Source organism: Pinus tabuliformis, chromosome 6 (genome assembly GCF_031772625.1).
Source record: "Pinus tabuliformis cultivar Carrire ecotype Pingquan chromosome 6, CPIR1, whole genome shotgun sequence".
NCBI classification, from domain to species: Eukaryota; Viridiplantae; Streptophyta; class Pinopsida; order Pinales; family Pinaceae; genus Pinus; species Pinus tabuliformis.
In genome coordinates this window covers 1593356865-1593367150 of record NC_142292.1, presented here as the reverse complement: position 1 = coordinate 1593367150, position 10286 = coordinate 1593356865, and the positions used below count along the sequence as shown (strand labels likewise).

General features: G+C 39.3%; 1 pseudogene; it reads left to right on the top strand.

Moving 5' to 3' along the window:
• Nucleotides 1–1428: 1428 nt before the first annotated feature.
• Nucleotides 1429–10286, top strand: part of LOC149264927 (longifolene synthase-like) — a 56162-nt pseudogene continuing 47304 nt past the window's right edge.

Sequence of the window (10286 nt, the reverse complement as noted above, 5' to 3'; positions counted from 1 at the left end):
GGCAAGGAAAAACTTACACAAAGGGAAAGGAGGTCCATAATAGCAAAACGGAGCAAGTTCACATAAATGGCCAAATTTGACCCAAGGTATACATCCGAATAAAAAATACTTTGAAACTAAATGTTTTTAGTGCAGAAAATTGGGTCGTATTGCGAGGGAATGTAGGAAAAGGAAGCATCATGAAGAACAACAGAAGCCAAAGAGAAATGCAGGTCATCTGGTGAACAATGATCAGGTGTAGAATTTGAGGTTGTTCATGGCAGATTGTGATGAAAATGTTGATGCAGACATCTGTTATGTAGATTCAGGAGCGTCAACACACATGACAGGGAACAAGAACTGGCTGGAGGATTTTAAAGAGATCAATGAAGGTGCACAGATTTACCTAGGTGATGACAGAAGCCATTAAATCAAAGGATGTGGGAAAGTTTCTGTCATTTTACCTGATGGTAATATCAAACAAATTTATAATGTTATGTATGTGCTTGGCATAACAAAGAACTTGATTTCTATATCTATGATTACAAATCAAGATTTGGAAGTTGATTTTTTAAAATCTAATTGTTACATTAAGGATCTTCTAGATGGAATGAAGACAATTACTACAAGAATCTGAACAGGAGGATTGTACAAGTTGGATGTGAGACCTACACCAGTTCGAGCATTGACAATAGCGAGCCTGACTATAGAAGAGCTTTAGCACTAGAGATTCGGCCACATCAATTACAATGATTTGTTGTTACTACAGAGGAAAGAAATGGTAAGAGATCTTCCTATGCTAAAGCAAGTACATAATGATTGTGATGCTTGCACTTTAGGAAAAATGCATAGAGAAGAATTCCCTATTAGAGTAGAAAAGAAAAGAAGGATATACTGGAGTTAGTGCACACAAACCTTTGTGGTCCCATGCAGACAAAATCATTAGGAGGTATTGATGACTGTATGAAGTTTTCTTGGGTGTATTTCTTAAGTAAGAAGAGTCATACATTCGAATACTTTAAGCAGTTTAAAAATATGATTGAAAGACAAACAAGGAAACAAATAAAAATTCTCCGCTCTGATCAAGGGGGAGAATACAGGAAAGAAGATCTTATCAGATATTGTAAAGATCATGGAATTTTGTAGCAGTTCACAGTACCCCATACTCCATAGTAGAATGGAGTGACAGAAAGGAAGAATAGAACTCTGGTGGAATGTGCTAGAAGTATGCTTAAAGGTAAGAATCTTTCAAATGGTTTTTGGGCTGAAGCAGTGAATACTGTGGTTTATTTGAAAAATAGGAGTCCTACAAGAAGTCTTGAGTTTAAAACTCCTTTTGAAGCTTTATATGGATATAAACCTGCAATAAAACACTTAAGAATATTTGGATGTAGGGGTAATAGATCGAAACAAGAAGCCCGGAGGAACCCTAGCTCTGCAGCCGCCGCCATGCCCTTGGCCGCCAAGGTTTCTCAGATCGCCTCTGCTGCGAATGGAATCGAGTACTGCAGGCACAGATCAAGGGATTTATCCCCCACTGTAGACGCACATGATGCTCATTTTGTGAATGTTGTGGCCACAAACAAGATTACTCGCGCGGATCTCTTTGCAGAGTGCCCTGGAGTAGCATGGCATCAGCTCCCCGCTTTCACAAAAAGCTCATGGAGCCATCCTCAGCCTGTCGGCGCAGCAGCCAAGGGCGCTCCAGCAGAACCCCACGCAGCGTATCCACTGATCTTGGATACTGGGAAGGAAAAGCCTGCTTCGATGGGCGGTATGCCTCCTCCGCAAATGAGCCAAATCCAAAATACGAAAACCAATCTTCACGCATGCTGCCTCTCTGCACAGATCTACAATGGAAAGAGGCATTCGGACTTTTCTGCATCATTCCAGATACAAATCAAGCTCATTACAGGAAAAACTATGCTACAATGGGTTAACCAGACGGATCTAGTGCAGAATCTCAAGCATACGCTGAGCATCAAACTGGGAATCCCCTCTGCAGCTCAACGGCTTCTCCATGAAGGTAAACAACTTGAGGATCCCTATCCCATTTCTTTTTTCGGCATTGAGAAAGATGCATGCATTATTTTAACCCTTCGTTTGAGGGGAGGAGCTGCTGGAGAGTCTTCCTCAGCTAAGGCATTTTCTTATAAAGATGCAGTCCATGCTAATAAGCCTGAAAAGACAGATCCGCCAGTTCAGGCTTCTCCCAAGCCCTTTCTGGTTGACAAATCGGATGAGGTCCCCTCTGTTGAGATCTCTTACCCTGACTTAGCAGATGACACCCAGCAATTTGCTGAAAGGGCCATCATCTGCAGATTCAATGGTCTTTGGCCACGCTCAAAGGATCTTTATGATTGGATCAAGGACAACTGGACTCAGCGATGCAAGATTTACTTCTGTGCAAAGGGATATTTTATAGTGTTGTTCGACAATCTCAAGGACTACATAGAGGCCTTAGAAGAAGGCCCTTGGTTCATGGGTTCGACAGGCCTCTTCTTAAATCCATGGTTCCCAGACTTTGATCCAGCTTCTGCAGTTATCACAAAAGCCCCTGTATGGATCAGACTTCCAAATCTCCCAATTCACCTGTGGCGCACAGAGGTATACAGGCAAATAGGCAACACTTTGGGTTGCTTCTTAATGGGAGATTACGAGAGGGAAATGCAGGGTCTTTACACATATGACAGAATTTGTGTGGAGCTAGATTTAAGCAAGGGATTGCCAGAGCAAATCAATCTCAAGATCAAGGACTCTGTTTGGACTCAGCTTCTAGACTACGAGAACACTGCCTTTCGGTGCCGCCATTGTCACCTTACAGGACACCTGCAGAACTCCTGCCCATCGCTAACAGCAAGAACGAAAAAGGGATTCAACGTAAAATCCAAGCCCAAGCGTTGGGCTCCCTGCCCTCCTCCGCTGACTGGGAGCCCCAGCTCCCCAGGTTCGAAGGATGGGGATAGCGATTCAGAACCAGATCAGGAGCCTCAGCCGATGAATCCTCCCATGGATACCATGGGCCATCCCCCGGACACAGCAATCACCCTGAAGCGCAGCCATGAGACCTCATCAGAATCTGAAAAGGAATTCCAGATGTCAGAGTTTCCCAGCCTACAAGTTGTCCTAGCTCATCCTCCCCAGGATGGCTGGACAAAAGTCAACAAAAAGAAAGGGAAAAAACAATGCGTTGTAGCTTCTACCCCTATGGGGTAAAGATCATTTGGTATGTCTGTGATTACATGCTATCTGCTGTTGCCATTAGTTTGAATCTTTTCACCGGGACTGAGGTTGATGGATACATCATTTCTGGTCTGCCGGTCTCTTGCTTTTCCTGATTGTACTATATTTTCTACTTAATAGAATTAGTCTTTACCGAGAAAAAAAAAAGAATATTTGGATGTAAAGCATTTTCCCACATACCAAAGGAAGATAGAAAGAAATTCATCTGGAATATTGTAACACATGTGATAATGTTGCAGACATTTTCACTAAGCCTCTTGGAAAAGTAAAATTTCAAATGTTTAGGGAGATGTTAGGCATATATGTGAACCCATTCTCCATTAAGGGGGAGTGTTGAAGATAATGGACAATATCCTAGAATAGGTAGAGTTGGTTCACTTAGCCTCAGGATAGGAATTAGTTTCTATTTCTTAGGATGTTGTTCTAACTTCCCTAGAACCATGTATTCTATTTATTGTGTAATGTTGATGAAAAATGTAGAGCGTTCTGCAGAGTCAGACTCTCCTAGTTCAAACTCTCTTTCGTAGAGCCGACCAGTGGGTTTTATTTTAATACAAACATTGCCATTTTTATCAACTTGTACACTCAAAAGAAAGCTCCATGGAAAATTTAAGATTAAAAACTTCAGGTGTCAATATATAACCATTTTCATTATTATTATTATATATAAAAAATGACTTATTTTACTATATAGCATTATATCACATCACTAAATTCATAAGCCATGAATCTCTACACATGCAAAATCTAAGGTAGAAAACTACAGATATCAATATTTCAACCACTTATATATATGTGTGGGGACGTACTGTATTGCACACCATCATGTCACGTCACTATAATGAATATTTACAGATGGAAAATATATCCATCGTATTGTCAAATGCAAAAGTTCGATCTCTTTCTTATGTGCACATCATAGAATGTTGAAATCGAACTCAAATATTTGTGGCTAATAGTCAACATTAAATAGATTTTGTTAAATTTATAACAGGCCAGGAATGGAATCATTGTTAAATATATTTTAAACACGGAACTATCTTATAAATTCCCATATAATTATAATATAACAGACAGACCTAAAATCTTCCTTAAAGATATGTTTTACTATTCAAAATATTAAAATTATTTTATACTTAAAACCATTTATTCTCACCATCATTAAATTGTCAATAGCTTTATTGGACAAAAGAATCCTTTACCTAAACAAAAGAAATCAAGTATGCAAAGTTGCACGAAATGAAAGATCCCATTTTTTTGAATTTCTCTTTTGAAATTGTAGTATAAATAGGTCAGCAAAGAATGCGAAACATTATACAAAAAGCAAGTGCTAATGGATTTCTTTAACGCTGCTAGTTTCCAGATGGGGCGTCCACAAATTGTTGATGAAATCCACAAATGATCAATTGGCTTTCTGTCAACAACTTTCAAACACTGGAATGCTAATGCCAAAGAAATTTATCGCGCCAATAATCAGAAGCATAGCACTGATGCACAAACCTGGGGAACACTATCCTAGGTGTTCAACAACACCTATAACCACAAAACTGTTGTGAGAGAAATATATACTATCGATGGAGCCTTATAACTTAGCTCGACGAAATATTTACAATGATCAACCTACTCATAAGGTACCAACATAATAAGATGACACCATAACAACATACCGCATAGTGGAGCTTTATAACATAGCTCATTATGGTATTTATAATGATCATCTTGTTGAGTGCCAATCCACATGACATCATAACATCCTGATAACAAAACCACATGATATCATAGTGACATGACAACATAATCATAATAACATGACACCCATACCACATAGTGGAGCTTTATAACATAGCTCATGGTGGTATTTACATCCATATACATGTGTACATATAGCAACATTACCAAAAATATATCCCAAAACATATACTAAATCATATACCAAAGCATATACTAAACACATATCTAAGCATATATCAAAACATCATATAGCATATACTAAACCAACATGTCGACTTTTCTTTGCCTCAGTTAGAAAATAAGGAAGGATACATAGCCCGCATCTGATCCACCATCTCGCATGTAGTTTCATCGGGCCCAAAGTGATTCCACTTCACCTGAATTTGCTTGATTGCTCGATTCCGGAGCATGAGCACCTTTTTTTACAATATGCATTAAGGCTCCAGATGGAATTCTCCATCTGGTTCCACATGCAATACAGACCAGTCAATCACATGATCAACATCCTTAACATACTTCTTAAGCAACAATACATGGAAAACATCATGGACTTTCACTGTCGGAGGCAATGCAAGTCGATAGGCTACTTTCCCAATGCTCTCAATAATGTTGAAGGGTCCACAAAACCATGGTGCCAGCTTAGCACATGATCCAATCCACAAGGAGCGCTTCTTTGGTTTGATGCGCAATTATACCTATTCCCCAACCTGGAATTCCTTGAACAACCTATTTTTATCTACATAACTCTTCTTCCTATCTTGTGATGCCTTTAGATTCTTCTTGATTACCTACATTTCCTATTCCGTGTCTACCATCATATATTGTCCAATCAACACCCTTTTAACAAGATCACTCCAACTGATAGGAGTGTTACAACTCCACCCATAGAATCCCTCAAAATGGCTCATCCTCAATGACTACTGATAAGCCTTGTTGTATGCGAACTCTACCAAAGGGAGATACTATTCCCACTTCCACTACTAATGCATCACACACATCCTCAACATGTCCTCCAATATCCTGTTGACCCTCTCTATTTTTCCATCTGTCTCCAGATGATAAGTTGTGTTAAAGGCCAACTTTGTTCCCAAACCTATAAATAACTCCTTCCAAAATTTGGAAGTGAGCTTCGCACCCCTATCTAAAACAATCTTCTTTGAAACACCATGCAGTCTAACCACATCTCGGATGAATGCCTGTGCTACATCACTAGCTGAGAATGTAAACTTAATTGGAATGAAGTGTGCAACCTTTGTCAACCTATCCACATTAACCATGATGGAATCATGCTGTCTCACTATCTTTGGAAACCCTATAATGAAGTCCATGGAAATGACCTCCCATTTCCATTTTGGAATCGCAATCAGCTGTAGCAGTTCACCTGGATGTTTACATTCTGCTTTCAATCGGTGATAGTCGAAACATCTAGCCGTGAACTCTACTACACCTCTATTCAGATTCAGCCAATACTAAAATCTCTTCGTTGTCGTTGATGTCTTCTGATAATCTGGTTGACCTGAATACGATTTTGCATGAAACTCCCTCAAGATCACCTTCTTAAGCTCACTGTTATCTGATACATATGTCCTATCTCGAAACCTGACCAACCCATATTCTATAAGAAAATTATCCACACCTTGTGCACCTGCACCTGTACCTATACCACTACTTGTACCTATACCTACCCCTGTACCTACACCAGCATCCGATTAACCTACCTACAAGATCTTATCATGTAATTTCATCCCATAGGAGCTCATAGTTGCCAAGTGATTTACCTGTACCCTTCTGCTGAGAGAATCTGCAAGCCTATTCTTGTTATCTTTGATGTTTCTGATGTCGAAATCAAACTCGTTGATCGTGACCAAACATCTAACCTACCTGACATTCAGATTTGGCTGGTCAAACAAATACCTCAACCAATGTCATCACTCGTAAGTACACATCTCCTGCCAAGAAGATAGTGTCTCCACATATTTAATGCATGTATGATCATTTCTAACTCCAAATCATGTGTCGAGTAGTTCTTCTCATGCTCGTTTAATCTCTGGGACTCATAACATACCACTTGTCCATCCTGCATAAGGACTCCACCAAGTCCTGTCTTGCAAGCATCTGTGCATACTATAAACCCTTTGTTTGGATATGCAATATGTAGCGCTAGTGCATGTGTCAACAAATGCTTGAGTTTCTCAAAGCTAGCCTCACACTCCTCAGTCCATTTTAACTTCTTACATTTCCTTTGCAATGATGTGATAGGATAAACAATATGCGATAAGTTCTTGATGAACCTCCTATAATAACTTGCCAAACCCATAAAAGATCTCACCTCATCCACATTCTTAGGAGCTACCCACTCCATGATGGCTCTTATCTTCTCTTAATCAACTGCAATGCTCTCCTTGGAGACAACATACCCCAAGTAGTGTACCTGAGTATGAAATAAACTACACTTGTTGAGCTTAGCATACAACTGACGCTCTCTCAACAACCTCAACACTGTTGCTAAATGTTTGGCATGCTCTTCCTTATTTTTAAAATATACCAGTATATCATCAACGAACACAATAAAAAACTTATCCAAACATGGATACAACACACTATTCACCAAACATATAAATGTAGTTGGAGCATTAGTTAATCCAAATGGAACAACAACAAACTCATAATTCTCATACCTGGTCTAGAAAGTGGTCTTGTAAATGTCTTCCTCTTTGAAGCATACCTAATGACATCCGGATCTCAAGTCGATCTTGGAGAAAATTGTTTCTCCCTTCAGCTGATCGAACAAGTCATCAATCCTCAGCAAAGGGTACCTATTCTTGATGATCACTTTGTTCAACTTCCTGTAGTCAATGCATAATTTGAGTCTTCCATCTTTCTTCTTCATGGAAAATATCAGTGTGCCTCATGGTGACACACTTGGCCTAATGTATCCCTTGTCCAACACTTCCTTCAACTGCAACTTTAACTCAACTAACTAAGGTGTGCTCATCTTGTAAGGTGATTTCGATGTTGGAGGTGCCCCTTGTACTAACACAATAGAAAAGTATACCTCCCTGTGAGGTGGCAACTCTGTCACATCTTTAGGAAATACATCCTTGAACTGCTGTAAAACTAAGTACCTAATGAACACATCCATATCCTCAAATTCCTTACCCTTATCACTAGAAATGTGCATTGCGAATAGCTTACACCCTTTCCTGCAGCTACGATTTTCTTGCATATTTGTCACCATCCTAACTAATGTATCTTTCTTCTTACCCTCTAAGACTCTTGGTTCCCCATTCTCATCAACACACTCAATAGATTTGTCATAACAACCCACCTTGGTTCTATGAAGATACAACCAGTCCATGCCCAACAACATATTGTAAGAACCCAAAAGTAATACATTTAAATGTGCTACGGTAGGCATACCATTCAAGTCAAATTCACAAGCTCTTACCTAATGATTAACTCACTTCATCGTACATGTATGAAACTGCAGTAACCAAGACTCTACATGCAATTCCTTACTCAAACCACACTTATCCACCAAGTTGGGACTAACATAGCTATAATTAGATCCAAGGTCAATAAAAATAGAAATAACTTGATCACAAAGCTTACCATCCATTTCAATGATAGATGTTTGATGCTCTGTCTGTTTGTTATCCAATGTTGCATAGATGTGTGGAATACTCTAACCAACATCCCCAACAGTTTGTGCCTCCTGCGCACTCTATATCTAAGGTCTACCACTCTAATTCTGCAGAAAACCCTTCCTGTGATGATCTCCTCCACAAAGCAAACACCACACGGGCTCCTTATTATGCTCCTTAGATCTGTGTCCTTGTCATCTATCTAATGCATTGAACCTCTTAGGTGGTGCAACATTCTCCTTGTTACTTGTGTCCTGTGGTCGTACTCGCTTCTTGTCCCATTTTCCTTTGTTCTTTGCATTACCTCTATAGTCTGGCTTAGTCTCAATTCTGTGCTTCGATTGTTCATAGCAATGTTTCAATTTTCAGATAGCCTCCTCCAATGATATAGGCTCATCGAACTCAATCCTATCTTTGAATGCAACCGGTAACCCACTAACTGATCTATGAATCTTAGCCTTCTCCTCCTTGAGGTAAGGCATAAAGCTCAACAACTCCAAGAATCTACTAGTGTACTCATCATCTATCATGGATCCCATCTTTAGCTCATAGAATTATTTCACCCTGTCATCAAAGTATCTTTCTGACAAATACTTCTTCTTGAATAGCTGCTCAAACTCACTCCAAGTCAAATCTTCCTCATCTATACCTCTGACATTCTTCACTTCTTCCCACAAATGTTTGTTTTTCCTTTAAGACTGAATGTAGCCACTCTAGCTTTCATGTTCTCTGAATAGTCATGCAATCTGAAGAACTTCTTCATGCCTAGCAACCATGCCTTTGCATCTCGTGATTTCTTTACCTCTACATCAAAAGTAGGGGGCTTTGCTTTCTTAAAATCATCTGGAAAATACCCCTTATCACTCCTCCTGTAAGTATGATACCAAAGATGATCATAGTGCTTATCTGAATTATAACTAGAATCATTCATGTGTCTATCCCTTCTCCTATCTTAAGTGCTCAACAATCTTCCATCTCTGATTGTGTCATATATATATGATTAGTAACCACCATGCGATCTACTGCCATATGCCCCGTTAGTTCTATCCTCCTTCTCATGGTTCATCTGAAGCAGTCCCTGTAGCTACAAATATGAAAAACTCTGAAGTATGACTACATTTACCTCTATTAACTTTTCTTGTTCCTGTATGATTCAGTCATTATCTGCATTACAACTCCTTATTTATTCCTTTAAGCTTCTCAGTGTAACTTCCAAATCAGAAGAGTTCCCAACACCATACTACTCCTCGAATTCATAGGGAGAGTCTTTGTAGTCAACCATCTTGCTAGCCATTTGATATTTCTTCCTGCAAGGTGTATCATGTCAGCTAAACCAAATCAAAATAAACCAACACACCTTAGTATAGCTCGAGGGGGATAGCTTGTCTGTAAGATCAACAAATCAACGTGACACGTGTATAGCATAATCATGACAACATATAGAAACATAAAACATAAGCATACGACCATGCAACTTCCATTCTAGCTAGGGTCCAGTGATCAATGCAAGACCTCAATAACAACACACACCACGACCTCATGCATGTCAACCACCATCATTACGTCACTATACACTTGACCACTTGAAAACATGAACATGCATAAGTGATGCATAAACATCCACACATATGCATAAACACATATGACCAAGCATGAATGAACAATACTTGAAATCAAACCTGCAAGAAT